The sequence below is a fragment of the Aquarana catesbeiana genome, linkage group LG01 (genome assembly GCF_042186555.1).
Source record: "Aquarana catesbeiana isolate 2022-GZ linkage group LG01, ASM4218655v1, whole genome shotgun sequence".
NCBI lineage: Eukaryota > Metazoa > Chordata > Amphibia > Anura > Ranidae > Aquarana > Aquarana catesbeiana.
Window position 1 is genome coordinate 30,524,068 of NC_133324.1, and position 17,284 is coordinate 30,541,351.

The window sequence follows — 17,284 nt, forward strand, 5'->3', positions numbered from 1 at the left end:
AGGCCCTTGTCCCCATCAACATGGGGACAAGGTGCTTTGGGGGGGACCTCAAAGCACCCTTCCAATGTTGAGGGAATGTGGCCAGGTATGGTTCAGGGACGGTGCTCTCTCGTCCCCCCCTCTTTTCCTGCAGCCTGCCAGGTTGCGTGTTCGGATAAGGGTCTGGTATGGGGGGACCCCCCACCATTTTTTTTAATTTTGGCGTGGGATTCCCCTTAAAATCCATACCAGACCTGAAGGGTTTGGTATGGATTTTGAGGGGGACCCCCACGCCATTTTTTTAAAATTTTGGAGCCGGGTTCCCCTTAATATCCATACCAGACCCAAAGGGCCTGGTATGGAATTTAGGGAGACTCCCACACCATTTTTTTTTAAAATTTTGGTTTCCCCTGTGGGGAAATCCCATGCCATTTTTATCAATGAACTTTTATGTGTATTGTCGGAATGGCAATTCATTAATAGCCATGAGTAGTTTTAAATGACTTTTTTCCTTTGAAATTTAATTTTGCTGTCAGACTGTTCTAAACATGGGAAACATGCGCCCCTTTACAGGCATACTATAGACACCCCCCCAGGTACGAAATTTAAAGGAATGTTACACTTTTATTGTTTCACTTTAAGCATTATTAAAATCACTGCTCCCGAAAAAAACATTAGTTTTTAAAACTTTTTTTTGCATTAATCCATGTCCCCTGGGGCAGGACCCAGGTCCCCAAACACTTTTTATGACAATACCATGCACATAATACATTAGCACTTTTGATTTCTCCCATAGACTTTTAAAGGGTGTTCTGTGGCTTTCGAATTTTCCACGAACACCCCAAATTGTTCGCTATTCGGCGAACGGGCGAACAGCCGATGTTCGAGTCGAACATGAGTGTGACTCAAACTTGAAGCTCATTTCTACTCATCGGACTCCCGAGATATCAACAATGATGACCCTTCCTCACTGCTATAGATACAAACACTCTCTTGGTACTCGGACATGTAGATTAGAGGATGTCCGGTCTTCCAATCTTACTGCAGTTCTATACAGAAGACTGAAATGGTTGGAAGAATTCACTAACTGTTTGGTGACTTTGTTTGCTGGAGTCCTTTGTATTCCCTCTACTCCCTCCTTCTCTTTTTCTCACCTCCCATTCTGCGTCTCTTCTTCCCTCACCTCCCAATCTCCTCCTTTCTCCTCATGTCTCACTCTTCCCCTTCCCTATCCATTCACTTTTCTGTATGCTGAGGTCGCTACAATGATATCCTTATATTACAGAAAGTCATTTTATAAATTACTTTTTTTTTTCTCCCGCCATAGATGGAATTGCTTGGACTTACAGTGTATCTGTGTTCCAATGTTGTCTGGATGATGTGGGTTTCGAGGGGGCCACGCACAGGTAAGGGTCCCACCCCATCTTAATCATACACCAGTTTTCCACCTAACCTGACTTACACGGCTCTACTTATACCTCCTGCCCTACATTTAATTCTCTCGAAATAACGGCCAGAAGTCTTTGAAGTTCTTGCTCCCACTCGTTGCCGTCCGAAATCATAATGCCCAAACGAAAGGCTGACGGAGACTCAAAGGTTGAAAAGTCCAAATCAAAGGATGAGCCACAAAGGAGATCTGCCCGGCTATTTTCTAAACCAGCCCCACCTAAACAAGAGCCAAAAACCAAGAAGGCAGCTCCTCCAAAGAAAGCTGACAAAGCTCCCAAAGGCAAGAAAGGAAAGGGAGACTCCGGAAAAGATGCCACCAATGCTGCAGAGAACGGAGAAGCAAAGTCTGACCAGGCACAGAAAGCAGAGGCATCTGTTGATGCCAAGTGAACTGTGTAAATTTTGATAATTGTGTACTTCTGGTGACTGTACAGTTTGAAATACTATTTTTTATCAAGTTTTATAACGATGCAGAACTTTGTTTTATTTTTATTTTAAGCTATGTTTGGCAAATGCTTTGTGGGTTTTAATGGGCAGGGTGTGACGTGACGGTGTGATCTTCACTCATTTAACAGCTACATTGAGCCCCTGTGTTTTTAGTCCCTCCATTAAATTGGCATAACTTAAAAAAAAAAAATTTAAAAAAACAAATACATTTATCTGACATGATCATTCTAAATTATGGGACCACAAGTTGCGTGCCCCCCTCGGAACATACAATTATAGAGACAAACCCATGTAATTTTCTCTTGCAAAATCGTTCATTTTTTCCTTGTTCATATGAATAACATGGTTAAGATTCAGTTTATCAATTAGCTGTCATGCAAATCTATACCCCAAGGCTACAATCTTTCAAGTTTTGCTTAAACCTATTATGTTACACCAAGGTTGTAGTTGCACTGTTGGTTTGCAAGTTAAATAATATGTAGCTCCTGACAAACTGCGCCTATGATTACACAAACTACCCCTTGTTGAACCCCTCATATATATTAAACACTACATTGAGTGCCTACACTCCCCACACTAATAAACATCATCCCTCCCATGTCCAACCATCCTTCACTTGTTGATACAGGAGTCCAGAGAAAAGGGGAGACTACTCTCCTCCCTCACAGACTTTAGACTGTATGCATAGTAAGCATCTCGTCCAATTTCTGTTGACCTCATGGAGGCGCATACCTTGTCTCCTTAGTCGATCGGCACCTACCACACCCCACAAAATGGTCACTAGTAGTGACCATTGACTATAACCGGATTCCCACCTGATATCTTAAGTGGATATGTAAACACACATCCACACCTGGTTACACTCCCTTCCCCACAGTCTACACATAGAAACCCATTCCCCCTCCCCCCAGACACTTTTCTGAACCCACACCCCACCCCCTTCCAACTCCCCTACCGGCTCCCTATCTGACTTCCCCCTTAGGGGCAACCCTTTCGCTCCTATACCCTCTGATACCCTTACTAGGTCACCGCTGAATTCCAAAACATCGGACATGTCCCTGAAACTATTATCCCTCAATGCCAAAGGCCTCAATAGTCCGGAGAAGAGCTTGCAACTGTTATTCTCCATGCGAAACATGAAAGCAGATGTAATTTACCTGCAGGAAACCCACTTCTGTACTAAAGCAGCACCCAAACTTTCTAATCACTCCTACCCCCTCAGTTTCCATGCCACTTCTCTGTTATCAAAATCCAAAGGGGTATCTATACTCCTCTCCAGGAATGTACCTATTAAAATTACTGACTCCCTTATTGATGAACAGGGTAGATACATTTTTCTCAAGGGCTCTTATAGAAATACTCCAATTACATTAGCAAATATCTACAGCCCCAATTCTTCTCAAATCCCCTTTTTTTCACAGTATTTCTCGCCTTATCTCTTCTTTTCAAGAAGGGATGCTAATACTAGGGGGGACTTCAATGTTCCTCTTGAACCTCTTTTAGACACATCTTCAGGCAAATCACATCTACCCTGCAGGGTGATCAAACAAATCAGGCACTGCCTTCAAGACCTACTACTCAACAAGACTTGGTGCACCCTACACTCAAAAGATAAGGACTACACCTTTTTTTCGGCCCCCCACAACAACAGCACCTCCCAACTCTAACGAAAGCAACCATAGAACCAATGACTCTTTCAGACCATCATCCCATCTCACTTACCCTTGTTTTCCCAGATAAGATCATGCATACCCACATCTGGTGACTAGACCCTATCTATCTTAACAGACAAAGCAAAAGTACTAGAAGTGTGCACATGTTTAATCAACTTCTTTACTGACAATGACACACCAGACACATCTAAATTGACGCAGTGGGAAGCACATAAGTGTGTAGTAAGAGGTAAACTGATTGCCATCTCCGCAGCGGCAAAAAAAGAGAAGAAAGTACTATCAGAACTATTTGCCAAGCCCAAAAAATTAGAAGCCTCACACAAAAGAGACTTAGCCCGACAGATGCACCTTGAACTGATCGAAGTTCGTACACAGATTCAGGAAGAGTTAGGCCTCAAACTTAGGAAAAAATTCACACTTTTCACAGAAACTTTTCTATGAGTTTGGGAACAAAAGTAGCCATCTCCTCGCTCAAGCTCTACGCTCAAAGAGAGCCAAGAACACAGTTCATCGACTACTTTTCCCCCAGAGGAAAAGTTATTACCAAAAACTGCAAAATAGTGAAAGAATTTGCAAACTATTATTCCTCACTGTATGATCTAAAAGCAACAGATCCCACGTCCAAAGACATTAAAGCCTTTCTAGAACAATTTTCCCCGGCAAAACTGCCAGGTGAGATATCAGCCTCCCTAGAGTCCCCAATCACCTCGGAAGAATGGGAACAGGCTATCAAACAATTATAGCCCAGTAAGAGCCCAGGGCCAGATGGTATTTCTGCAGTTTATTATAAGACATTTGCAGATATAATTAAAACTCCATTTCTAGAAGCATTTAAGTCCCTAACTCCATCGAACCCTCTCACACTAGGAATGTTAGAAGCCCATATCACAGTTATCCCCAAGGATGGTAAGGACCTCACACATACAGGGAACTACAGACCTATCTCACCATTGAACGTTGACATTAAAATTTTCTCAAAGATATTGTCTAACAGACTGGCCCCGCTCATACCCTCGATTATCTCCAAAGACCAAGTGGGTTTTGTCATGGGTAGGGAGGCTAGAGATAACACCGTTAAAGCAATAAATCTACACCACATAACGACCCAATCTAAACAGAAAGGTTTCTTCCTATCACCGGATGCGGAGAAGGCATATGACAGAGTGACATGGGACTACATTACAGTGGTCTTACAAGCCTTGGGAATAGGACCCTACTTCTCCAGTCTGATTATGTTCCTATACACGAACCCCACAGCCAAAGTGAGGGTCAACAGCACTCTGTCGGATGCCTTCTCCATACACAACGGGACGAGACAAGGGGTGCCCCTTATGCCCCATCCTCTTTGTCCTCACCCTTGAACCATTATTTTGAAAATTGAAACTCAACCCAGACATCCCCGGGATACACACGCCCTACACAGAATATAAATACGCCGCCTTTGCAGATGACATATTATTGTTCCTGATGCAACCACTGATTACCTTACCTGTCTTACTGTCAGAATTCAAACGGTTCCAATTTTTCTCCAATCTCAAAATACATTTTTTGAAATCCTTTGCACTCAACATTTCTCTACCACTACACATAGCAGATCAATGTAAAAAAAAATTCCCTTTCACTGGAAGCAGGACGCTATTACCTATTTAGGTATCCAGTTTCCCTCCAAACTCTCAGAGTTATATGTTAAAAACTATATACCCATCTTGAACAAACTAATCTTGGACTTCAAGCTATGGAAGAACCCGTCTTTCTCTTGGTTTGGTAGGGCAGCGATACTAAAGATGAATGCCCTGCCGAGACTCTTATATATCCTATAAACAATCCCGATTCTAATCCCACCTTCATTTTTTAAAACATACAAATCGGGCTGCTCTAGGTTTTTATGGGGAACTCATGAACCTAGAATTAACTATAAACAACTTACCATGCCAAAGCATCTAGGAGGAATAGGGCTTCCAGATATCCACAAGTACTACATAGCCATACATCTCACCAGAATAGTGGATTGGAATACCAACTCACACCTCAAAGACTGGGTTGCCTTGGAAACTTCACTCTCCACTAGGGATGAGCTTCGTGTTAGAGTTGAACCCATGTTCGACTCGAACACTGTGTGTTCGGTCGTTCTCCGAATTATGAATGATATGGGCCGTTCCTGCCAAATTCGAGTGGCGCGTCACGGCCCATAATTGACTGCAGCATCGCAGTGCATTGCTGAATGATGATTGGCCAAGCATGCACTATGACCCGCATGCTTGGCCAATCACAGCACCGCCTGAACAGAGAGCCAAGGAGGCTTTGGCCAATTATGGCTCAGGGGGTTTAGCACACGCCCCACACTATATAAGGCCGCCTGCACGGCGGCCCTGTGTAGTGTGTTCCGGCATTAAGACAGAGATAGAGAGAGAGAGACAGACAGTGTCATTTGATTTAAGTTAGATAGAGTAGGCAGGTAGAGTCAGTAAGCTGCAGTTACAGTGTATTGTGTATATATATGCATCCCAGGTGTTGTATATATATATATATATATATATATATATATATATATATATATATATATATATATTGTATTCAGTTTAGCTAGATCCTGTTCTTCTCTTCCTAATATACTGACAGGCAGGCAGGTGTTTTTACAGTATTTCTAGTTACTGTACTGTGTACCCTGCGCAGTCTCACCTACAGTATAGCTATCTGCAGCCAGGTTCTTGTGTAGGCTCTTTGAAGTATTTCCAGTTACTGTACTGTGTACCCTGCACAGTCTCACCTACAGTATAGCTACCTGAAGCCAGGTGATTGTGTAGGCTAATTGAAGTATTTCCAGCTACTCTACTGTGTACCCTGCACAGTCTCACCTACAGTATAGCTACCTGCAGCCAGGTGCCTGTGTAGGCTCATTGAAGTATTTCCAGCTACTGTACTGTGTACTATGCACAGTCTCACCTACAGTATAGCTACCTGCAGCCAGGTGCTTGTGTAGGCTCATTGAAGTATTTCCAGCTACTGTACTGTGTACCCTGCACAGTCTCACCTACAGTATAGCTACCTGCAGCCAGGTGCTTGTGTAGGCTCTTTGAAGTATTTCCAGTTAGTGTACTGTGTACCCTGCACAGTCTCACCTACAGTATAGCTACCTGCAGCCAGGTGCTTGTGTAGGCTCATTGAAGTATTTCCAGCTACTGTACTGTGTACCCTGCACAGTCTCACCTACAGTATAGCTACCTGCAGCCAGGTGCTTGTGTAGGCTCTTTGAAGTATTTCTAGTTACTGTACTGTGTACCCTGCACAGTCTCACCTACAGTATAGCTACCTGCATCCAAGTGCTTGTGTAGGCTCATTGAAGTATTTCCAGTTACTGTACTGTGTACCCTGCATAGTCTCACCTACAGTATAGCTACCTGCAGCCAGGTGCTTGTGTGGGCTCATTGAAGTATTTCCAGTTACTGTGCTGTGTACCCTGCACAGTTGCACCTACAGTATAGCTACCTGAAGACAAGTGCACGTGTTATCATACTAATAATACTACAGGCAGGCAGTTGATTCTGTATATATACATCCCAGTTTTGTGCAGCTCACTGCAGGCCAAAAGTATGTCTGGAAGGCCAACAAGGAGAGGCAGACAGTCACAAGCCAATAAAAGAGGGCAAGCGGTCTCTGTGTCTAGAGGCAACAGTGTTGGTTGTGGACATGGTGCATCCTCATCAGCACGTGGCCGTGGGACACGCTTGGCCTTTTTTTCGGCAGCTGGCAAAACAATAGAACAATAGTCAAACAATAAAAGTGTAATATTCCTTTAAAGTTCGTAGCTGGGGGTGTCTATAGTATGCATGTTTCCCGTGTTTAGAACAGTCCGAGAGCAAAATGACATTTCAAAGGAAAAAAAGTCATTTAAAACTACTCGCAGCTATTGCATTGCCGATCTGACAATACACATAGAAGTTCATTGATAAAAACAGCATGGGAATTCCCCACAGGGGATCCCCGAACCAAAATTTAAAAAAAAATGACGTGGGGGTCCCCCTAAATTCCATACCAGGCCCTTCAGGTCTGGTATGTATATTAAGGGGAACCCTGCGCCAAAATTAAAAAAAAAAAACAGATACCAGATAAGGGTCTGGTATGGATTTTTGGGGTGACCCCACGCCATTTTTTTTTTTTAAATTTTGGCGCAGGGTTCCACTTAATATCCATATCAGACCTGAAGGGCCTGGTATGGAATTTAGGGGGACCCCCACGTCATTTTTTTTTTAAATTTTGGTTCGGAGTTCCCCTGTGGGGATTTCCCATACCGTTTTTATCAATGAACTTCCATGTGTATTGTCAGACCGGCAATGCAATAGCCGCAAGTCGTTTTAAATGACTTTTTTCCTTTGAAATGTAATTTTGCTGTCAGACTGTTCTAAACACGGGAAACCAGTAGCTAAGGCCCAATTTTTCAGCCCCTGTTTAACAGGGGTGTGTAATTACAATTTTTGGTGCAATTCTTTACAGCAGGGCTCGTTCCTGCACTCCAACTAGAGTATCTGTGAGGGGTTGCAGTGTTGTGGCACCAGCACCAGTGCCTTAGGCCCAATTTTTCAGCCCCTGTTCAACAGGGGCTTGTATTTACAATTCTTGATCTAATATTTCACAGGAGGGCCCGTTATTGCGCAGACCAAGAGTAACTGTGAGGGCCTACAGTGTTGTGGCAACACCAACACCTAAGGCCCAAATTTCTGCAGAGTATATAGGGCAGGCCCATACTTTCAAACATCCAACTTACAAACGACTCCTACTTGCAAACGGAAGGAGACAACAGGAAGTGAGGGGAAATTTACCCCTAGGAAGGGTAATTCTCTCCTGTAAGAGTTCCTTGTTTCACTAAAAACCCCAAATTTTCAAAATCCAATTGTCATTGGGACAGAAAGTGAGGTGAAATCTTCAGAACAGGTGCACAGCTAGCAAAACAAATGTTACAGGGATGATAATCCTTCACTATGTTTTCCAAAAAGCTTAAAAATAGATGTTTTTTCTGGAGCTACACGTAAAAAATGTACCAGTTCAAAATTACAAACCGATTCTACTTAAGAACAAACCTACAGTCCCTGTCTTGTTTGCACCGCCTGTATACTGCTGTTCAGAGTATATAGGGCCTGGGGTCCCCACGCCTTTCCTTTTTTTTTATTTGGGTGTGGGGTTTCCCCTAATATCCATACAAGACCCAATGGGGCTGGTAATGGGCTGGGGGTTTTCTCAATGATTTTCATTCATATTGCCGGGACCAGACATGACATTAAAGCCGCACAAGCAGTTTTAAATGACTTTTTTTCCTTTAGAAATGTCATTTTGAGCAGGGACTGTTATAAACACTGGAAACACATGCCACTTTACAGGCATACTATAGACACCCCCAGGTACGATATTTAAAGGAATATCTCACTTTTATTTTTTCACTTTAAGCATTATTAAAATCACTGCTCCCGAAAAACGGCCATTTTTAAAACTTTTTTTTGCATTGATACATGTACCATGGGGCAGGACCAGGGTCCCCAAACCCTATTAAGGACAATAACTTGCATATTAGCCTTTAAAATTTGCACTTTTGATTTCTCACGTTCGAGTCCCGTTCGACTTTAACAGGGTTCAAAAGTTTGCGCAAACTTTCATTCCGTTTAAATGTTCTGATGCAAACCGAACCGCTGGGTGTTCGGCTCATCCCTATTGTCCATGGATAAAAGGCAAGTGGCTACCATCAGGAGAGGCAGTTGTTCAAGCGATGGAGCTAAGAACATCTGGAAGGTGACTTTGTCGGGTTGTTTAAAGATGCTTTATACCAAAAGGCTGAAAGGGAGCTTAATAGTACAAGAGTATAGTGTTTTCTTAACGACAGTACCATTTGATAGCTGTGGACAAATTACAGCTCACTAGTAAAGGAAAAAAGCTGTTCTGAATTACATTAATTCAGCTTTGTTGATATTGTGATCATGTGATCACATAAAGGTACTGTGAGTACCAATCTCCTGTGTCTGGTGGACACAGCAGTCATTGGAAGGGAGCGTGCTGCCCACCTCTGCAGGCTCACATCACCCTCTTGAGTCTGTACAGGCACAACAACATGCATGTAACTAGGCATGGGCCAAACACCCCCCTATTTGGTTCAAAGCAGAACTTCCAAACAGGGGGAACCCTATTGAAGTCATATGGCAGCAGAACAGGAAAAATCAAAAGTGCCCAGGCTTATATGCAAGTAATTGGCAACAAAAGGTGTATGAGGGTCTGGATACTGCCGGGGGGACATGCATCAATACATAAAAAAAAAAATAGTCAATTACCATTTAAAATGACTCATGTTTACAATTGCCGACACCCAGCTATTGAAAAAAGAAAGAAAAAAAAGGGGTGCCCCCCCAGTCCATACCAGGCCCTTTGAGACTGGTATGGATTTTAAGGGGAAACCTGCACCAAAATAAAAAATGGCGTGGGGTCACCCCTGAGATCCATACCAGACTCTTATTTGGGCATACAGCCTGGCAGGTTAGGAAAGGGGGGGATGAGCCAGCGCCACCCCCCCTGAACCAAACCAGGTCACATGCCCTCAACATGGGAGCTGGGTGCTTTGGGGCAGAGGGGCTCTGCCCCACTATTTTTTTATTTTTTAATGAAAGATGTGTCAAAAACTTGTCTCTTGTTTTTATTAGTTCTTGAAAGTTATTTGGTGAAAGAGTAGAGGTACCAATTACCCAATACTCCAATACTCATTTACATGGGGGGGGGATCTGGGGGCTTGCTCGTCCCCCTCTTTCCTGACCTTCCTGGTTGCATGCCCAGATTATTTTGGCATGGGGTTCTCCTCCAAATCCAAACCAGTCTCGAAGAGCCTGGTATGGACTGGGGGAACCCCATGACATTTTTTTTACTTAATTTTTTTTACCAGCACTTATTATTCAGCTACCATTGACAGCTGATGACTCATTGGTTGTTAAGGATGCCACAACCAGCTTGCCGGCCCCGCTCCTTAACAACCAGCTTGCACTGTGCCCGGATTGGGCAAAGCTTTGCCAAATCTTGGTGCAGAATGCACTGTGCAGCGCTCGGGGGAACACCCAGCAAACACCCTGCAAATGTGGGTGTTCTGTCTAGTGCTGCTATTTATTATTACGGGTTCTGAAAGGGAGCCGTTGATTTTTATTCTTGCCGTTGGTTGTTAGGAGAAAATCATATTCAACATTTTATGCTGTATGCCAATATGGGATAAAGTGGCTTTCATATAATCCCAGGCTACTGACCAGACTGCAACAGTAGACAGGAGATGGCCCTTATCAGTGCCATGAGAATTATAATGGATTAGGTTCAGTGCTTTAATTACATTATCTCTTGCCTCCCTCCCGGGCATGAATCCAACTTGTTCTAGATCTATAAGTTTAATAAAATAAGGTTTTATACATTTTTGCCAACAATTTTAGGTCAGTGTTTAATAATGAAATTGGCCTATAGTTGACACAATCAGTAGGATCTATAAATAAGAGTAATAACGTTAGAATAATTTGGCTATTTTTTCTGTAATATGTTCCAATTTCCTGTCTTTGTTTTTAATGCCCTGTATGTTAGTAAGCATTTTGGAAGTCTTCGGTGCTTTAGCTGTCTGTTCCACTTTTTTTTCCTTGTACGCCAAAAGAGAGTTGGTCTTAATTAGCTCCACTTTTTTTTTTTTAAACTTAAAGTTTATTGAATTTCAAGGAAGACATACATTTGATTGTTCATAGTAGTTTTCCTGCAAACAGTTGAAACATTACTTAGGTCTGATTTACATAACATGTTAATAGATTGTTAACTAGGACAACACTTAGTAGCGTCAGATTGTCTTAGTGTCCATCCCCCACCCACCACTATGGGTACTAACTGTGAGTGGGTTGGGAATATTAAAAGAGTAATAAAAGAAGAAAAAAAAAAAAATATAAACATAACCGCAATTAACATTGGTATTTAGCATAACATTAGGTGTCAACGGGAGTGTCCATGAGCTGAATAAATTGGATAATAATTTATCCTTCTATTGTGAACTAGCCCGACTGAACTCAAGGAAATTAGTAGTAATGACTGTTACTGGATCATGTACTTCTCGCTTCTCGGCCTTTTGGCTAAGATCAAGTGTAGTATCGACTGCCTGATTCTTGGTCAAGAGGTGCCTGGGGTACCCAAGGGTCGACCTTGGGGGGAGCGTCCCTTTTGAGAGGGCCCCCCCTTGCTGCTATTGGCCCAAGGCTTAGTCCCCAGGCAATGAGGAGGGATCCCCTTCTACTCACATTTCCTTCATGGAATGTGGGGTAGATTGTAGGACAGGATGGTGTTAGCACCTGATGCGCCTAATACAGTTCGGCTGTCTATTTCGGAAGACAGAAGGGTGGATGTTGGTCTGCATTTTGTGCAGAAGCAAGTAATCGAGGACCTATTGGGCATGGCTCGAGAGACTATTTTCTGCGTTCAGTGCTTTCCTTCCACTGGTGTTTATGATGTCACCTTTTGGAGTAAGGCTGATATGCAAACATGTTGGTTATGGCAGGCGGAGAAAATGGATGATCCATTACTTGAGGGCGTTACTTTTTATTGCACCGAGAGCAAGCAGCGCTTGCCAGTTGTGGTCCACATGTACAACCCTTTTGTGAGGGATGAAGAGATTAGGGCCTTTTTATCACTCTATTGTGATTTTGTTTCTGCGGGCTCAAAACAGACCAATATTTTTGGGACCTTCAATAGTCACAGGAAGTTTTGGGTTCAGCAGAAGCGGGATCCTGAGGGTATTGGAGGAGTAAAGCACCCGCCTCAAACTTTCTCTATTGGGTCCAATCGTGGGTACCTGTGGTACCCGGGGCAGCCTACTTTTTGCCCCCACTGTTATTCTTTTGGGCATGCTAAGGATGAGTGCGAGATTGGGCAAGTATGTCGTAACAGTTTTAGAGCTGGCCATAGGACCGCAGACTGTGGTGAAGGAAGTAAGTGCCACTTTTGCGGCAGCAATAGTCATCTGGCAAGGAACTGTCCAAGGGTATCCCGGGGGAGCCAGTCAACCCCACAGGATCAGAAGTTTGATGATGGGCGCAGGAGCTTGGAGAGTGTGGGAGCTAAAGCCTCCTATGCTGAGGCCGTAAGAGGTGGTAAAGCCATTGATGTTCCCCCTGTTGTAGAACCAGTTCCTGCAGAGGATCTTCCTAGCGAGCCTCTTGATGCTGCTGTGGGGGACATGCATTCCCGTGCGGCTGAGTGTGTGCCCGAGGTCCTGGCAGCGGAGGGTGAGCAGGAAAGGGAGGTGATGGAAGCTGATGGGGATGGTGCAGGTCCAAGTGTTGAAGTGCCTGTGCAGGAGGAGATGGATCAGAGCCAGGACTCCTTAAAACGGAAAATGGAAGGGCCTTTGTCTCCATCTCAGGTCATCGAGGTTTATCCCAGTGAAATGGATTTGTTGAAGGAGGAGATAGCTGGTGATTCAGATGAATCCGGACAGTCCAACATAAGTGCTGATAAAGTAGAAAGCTTGCAGGATGTGACGGGATACTGCAGGCCACAAAAAACAAAGAAAAAGGCAGTGGCGCAAAAATCGGGGGCTCGGAGTGGAACAAGAGGTAGATCTAGAGCGGTTTATAAACGGTGATTTTTGTGTCTTGTAATCTGGTTGTATGTACCTTATAAGCCTGTTTAAATGATAAAATTAAGGGTCTCCTCGCTCAATGTTCGCAGTATTAAGTCTGTATATAGGAGGGCAGCTATGCTTAAACTTTTTGCTGCATTGCCCTGTGACATTCTATGTTTGCAGGAGTGCAATTTGAGCGAGGAGCCCAAGGTCGCTGGTTGGACCTAGGGGCCAGCTATTTGGTCTTTAAACAATAAAAAAAGTGGGGGGGGGGGGTATGTGTGCTCTTCAAAAATAATAGTTTTAAAATTAAGAGGGTTGTACATGTGGATCGGGCCGGTGTGTGTTGATTTTCTTTGAGTTTGGGGGGTGTTTTTTTTCGTATTTTTTGTATTTATGGGGCTGTTGACAAGCATGACAGACTTGGCTTGTTTGAAAAATTAACATTTTTTTGGGGGGGAGGGAGCCTACCCTTTTGGTAGGCAATTGTAATTGTATTATTTAGGGATGGGGATAGGGTGGGTAGTGGAGGGGTTGGGGGTAGTGTTAGTAAGATGGTTAGTTCAGGGAAGGAACTTGGGGATATTGTTAAAATGTTTAATTTAGTGGATGCTGGGAGTGATGGGGGACCAACTTATTTTAGCTCCAGTGGGAAAGTGTCCTCACGTATTGATTTTTGTTTTATATCTAGGAATTTGAAGAAGGAGTCCTTTTCAGTACAAAGGATGCCTTTCACGGATCATGGTTGAATTGATTGTGGTGTAAGTATATGTGATGGAGGTTTGTATGGGAAGGGGGTGTGGAAATTGAATGTGTGTTTGTTGGAGGATGTGAGAAAAGAGTATGTTAGGTTTTTTTGTAAGTTGAAAGGGAGAAAGAAAGATTTTGGGAGTATGGTTGAGTGGTGGGAATGGGTGAAAATCAGGACAAATTAGTTTTTTGTAAGAAAGGGATGTGAGAAGGCGCAAAATGAGAGATTTATGTATGAGATGTGGCAAAAGTGATTTGAATATTTGGAGGAGATGAGGGAACTTGGAGAGGATGTGTCAGTGGAGATTGGGGAAGCGAGAGAAAAGTTGAATGAATTTTTGAAGGCAAAAGGGAGGAAAATTGTGTCACAGGCAAAAACGGAAATCAAGGAGAAAGATGAGAAATGTACAAAATTGTTCTTTAAGAAAGTGTTTGGTGGGAGGATGGAAATGAAGAATGTGTTAGATGAGAGTGGATGTAAATAAGAGCATCAAGGAGGTGGTGAGGAAATTTTACTCTGGATTATACACACCAGGTAAGGGTGATTTGAATGGAGAAAATGAAGTTTTGGGTGAGATTGAGGAGTGTTTGAATATGGAGGATAAAGATGCATTGGGGCAGATGTCACAAAAGAGGAGGTTGAGAAGTGTGTGAAGAGTATAAAAAAAGGGAAATCACCAGGAAGTGATGGGTTGCCGGTGGATTTTTATTGTGTTTTTTGGGAAGTAATAGGTGAGTGTGTTTTTGAGGTATGTAAGGAAGTATTGGTGAGTGGAAGGTTATCGAAGTCTATGTGTGAAAGTGTTATTGTTTTATTGTATAAAAAGGGGGATAGGAGAGATTTAAAAAATTGGAGGCCTATTTCATTATTGAATGTGAATTACAAGATCATTGCAAAAGTTATGGCTGATAGGATAAGAGAGGTGATTTGGAAAATGGTGTGCGAAGAGCAGGTGTGTGCTGTTCCTGGGAGAAAGATTGCGGAAGGTTTGGTGAGTCTAAGGGATGCGTTGTGGTGGTGTAAAAGCAGGGGACAGAGGGTGGCTGTGCTAGCAATTGATTTTGAGAAGGCATATGATCGGGTTGTGCATGATTTTATGTTTAAAGTATTGAGTAAGATGGGTATACCTGAGAGGATGATCGGATGGATTAGAGGTATGTATAGGGGAATGGTTAGTAGGGTGCTTGTGAATGGATGGTTAACAGGGGAGGTGCATATTAGAGCGGGTGTGAGGCGGGGTGTCCATTGTCTCCTGTGTTGTTAGTTTGTGTGATAGAGCCGTTGTTGTGTATGTTGAAAAAAGATAAAATAGTGAGGGGTGTGGAGGTGCCTGGAGGGAATGGTAAGTGTTTGAGTGTAATTGGTTATATGGATGATGTTACTGTTTTGTGCAGGAGTGTGGTGGGTTTGAGAAGAGTGAAATTGTTAGTAGATGTGTTTTGTATGGCGAGTGGTTTTAGGGTGAATATGGGTAAGAGGGAATGTAAAGTGTTTGGTGTGGTAAGTGATATGATGTCCTGTGGATGGAAGGTATGTGTTGGAGGTCTGAGGGTGCTTGGAGTAAAGTTTCATTGTGACTTGTATGGTAGGGAGAGTTGGGAAGATGTGAGGGGGAAGTTGGAGAAAAAAATTCAATTTTGGTCTTTGAGATCTTTGTCTTTAGAGGGTAAGGCCTTAGTTATAAAATGTTTTTTTTTTGCCTATTTTATTGTTTTTGTATTATATTTTTCCTGCGCTGGATAGGGTTTTTAAAAAAATTGTAAAGTTATGTTTTACCTTTTTTTGGTCATCCAAAATGGAGAAGCTTAAGAGAGAAAAAGTAGCGAAAGGTAAGTTAAATGGGGGGGAAGGTGTGGTGTGCATTGAAAGATTTTTGGTTTTTAGATACATAAGTATGTGTGTGAGGCTTTGTAAAATGGAGAGTTTGTCTGGGTGTTTTCTGAGATATGTGGGAGGGGGAGTGTTGAGGAAATGTAAATTGTTGGAGTATGATTTGAGGAAGCTTGTTTGTTTTAACCCGCCGTGGTTTTATGTGAGAGTTGAGAGAGGAATAAGAAGGTTTGGGTTGGAGAATGTAAGTAAGGAACTTTGGTGTGAATGTAAAAAAGTATTAAGGATGGTGGATGGGAAGGAAGAATTGGAAATAATAGGGGGTTTGAGTGAGGTTGAGAGTGAGGAGGTATGGAGGAATGTATGCATTAAGGACCTGACAAATAGACAAATGGATGTGGCTTGGATGATTGTGCATGGGTGCTTGCCTACAAGGGTGTTTCAACGTAGAAGGAGGTTGGTGGACAGTGAAGTGTGCCCGAGGGAAAGGTGTAGAGGGTATGAGGATGTTGTTCATTTATTGTGGAAGTGTGAGTTTGCAATGAAAGTTTGGAGGAGAATGAGAGGTTTGATAAAAGTTTTGACTGGGGTGGAAGGGATAACATATGAGATGATTGTGTATGGGTTATGTAATTTAGGGGAAACAAAGAGGAGAGTGTTGTGGCTATTGGTTAATTGTGTGAAGGAGTGCTTGTGGGATGTAAGAAATATTTTAGTCTTTAAGAGTGAAAAGGTAAGTGTGAAGGAGTGTGCAGCCATGATCCGTGGGAGGTTATACTTCTATGGACTGTGTGATATTAAACATTTTGGTTCTATAAAAGCACAGGAAATTTGGTGTTTTAGACATTGGAGGTATTGGGTATAAATAAATGATGTGATTATGGTAAATGACTTTTTTTTTCTTCTTTTTCAGAAGAAATATGATGTTGGTGGAGGGCTAGCATAAAGGAGAGTGATAGAAGAAAATGTGTTGTTTATAGGGATAGGGTTGAGGGAGTTCTTTTTTGAATAAATTGTGGGTGGTTTGGTTGTTTTATGAAAATATATGGTGTTGTGGAGGTGGGTGGGTTAAGTTGGTTGGGAGGGTGAGGGTGGGGTGTGTGATGATATGTAAATATTGTTGTTTTATTTTTTGTCTTTTTTTTTTTTTTTGCTTTTTTGTATTTTATGTAAAAAATGTGAATGTTTGTTTGACTATGTATTTTTTGATTCATTTTAATAAAAGAAAATAAAAAAAAAATGTACTTGGTAAGTAGACCTGACTGGTAGTATGGAGAACTGGGAAGATGGGGAAGGGGAAAATTTGTTAGACCCAAGTCAGTCAATGGGCTCACCTCTCTGATCAGCAATCCATGAAGCCTAATTTTTGAAAAAAGCTTTGGTGGTCAGTTCGAATTTAGCAAATGCATACTCCAGTTTGAAGTGCTCATTAAGTATGCGGATAGTGTCTGTTATTGTAGGTGAGTTTACTGACTTCCAACTTTTCACTAGTGCTAGGCGGGCAGCTATCAGAATGTGAGTTGCCAGTACTTTGGTTTGTTTATGCCACGT

The 17,284-nt window shown here is 42.6% G+C and overlaps 1 pseudogene; it reads left to right on the forward strand.

Moving 5' to 3' along the window:
* Positions 1 to 1,470: 1,470 nt before the first annotated feature.
* Positions 1,471 to 2,050, forward strand: LOC141124181 (non-histone chromosomal protein HMG-17 pseudogene; annotated as a pseudogene).
* Positions 2,051 to 17,284: the final 15,234 nt, after the last annotated feature.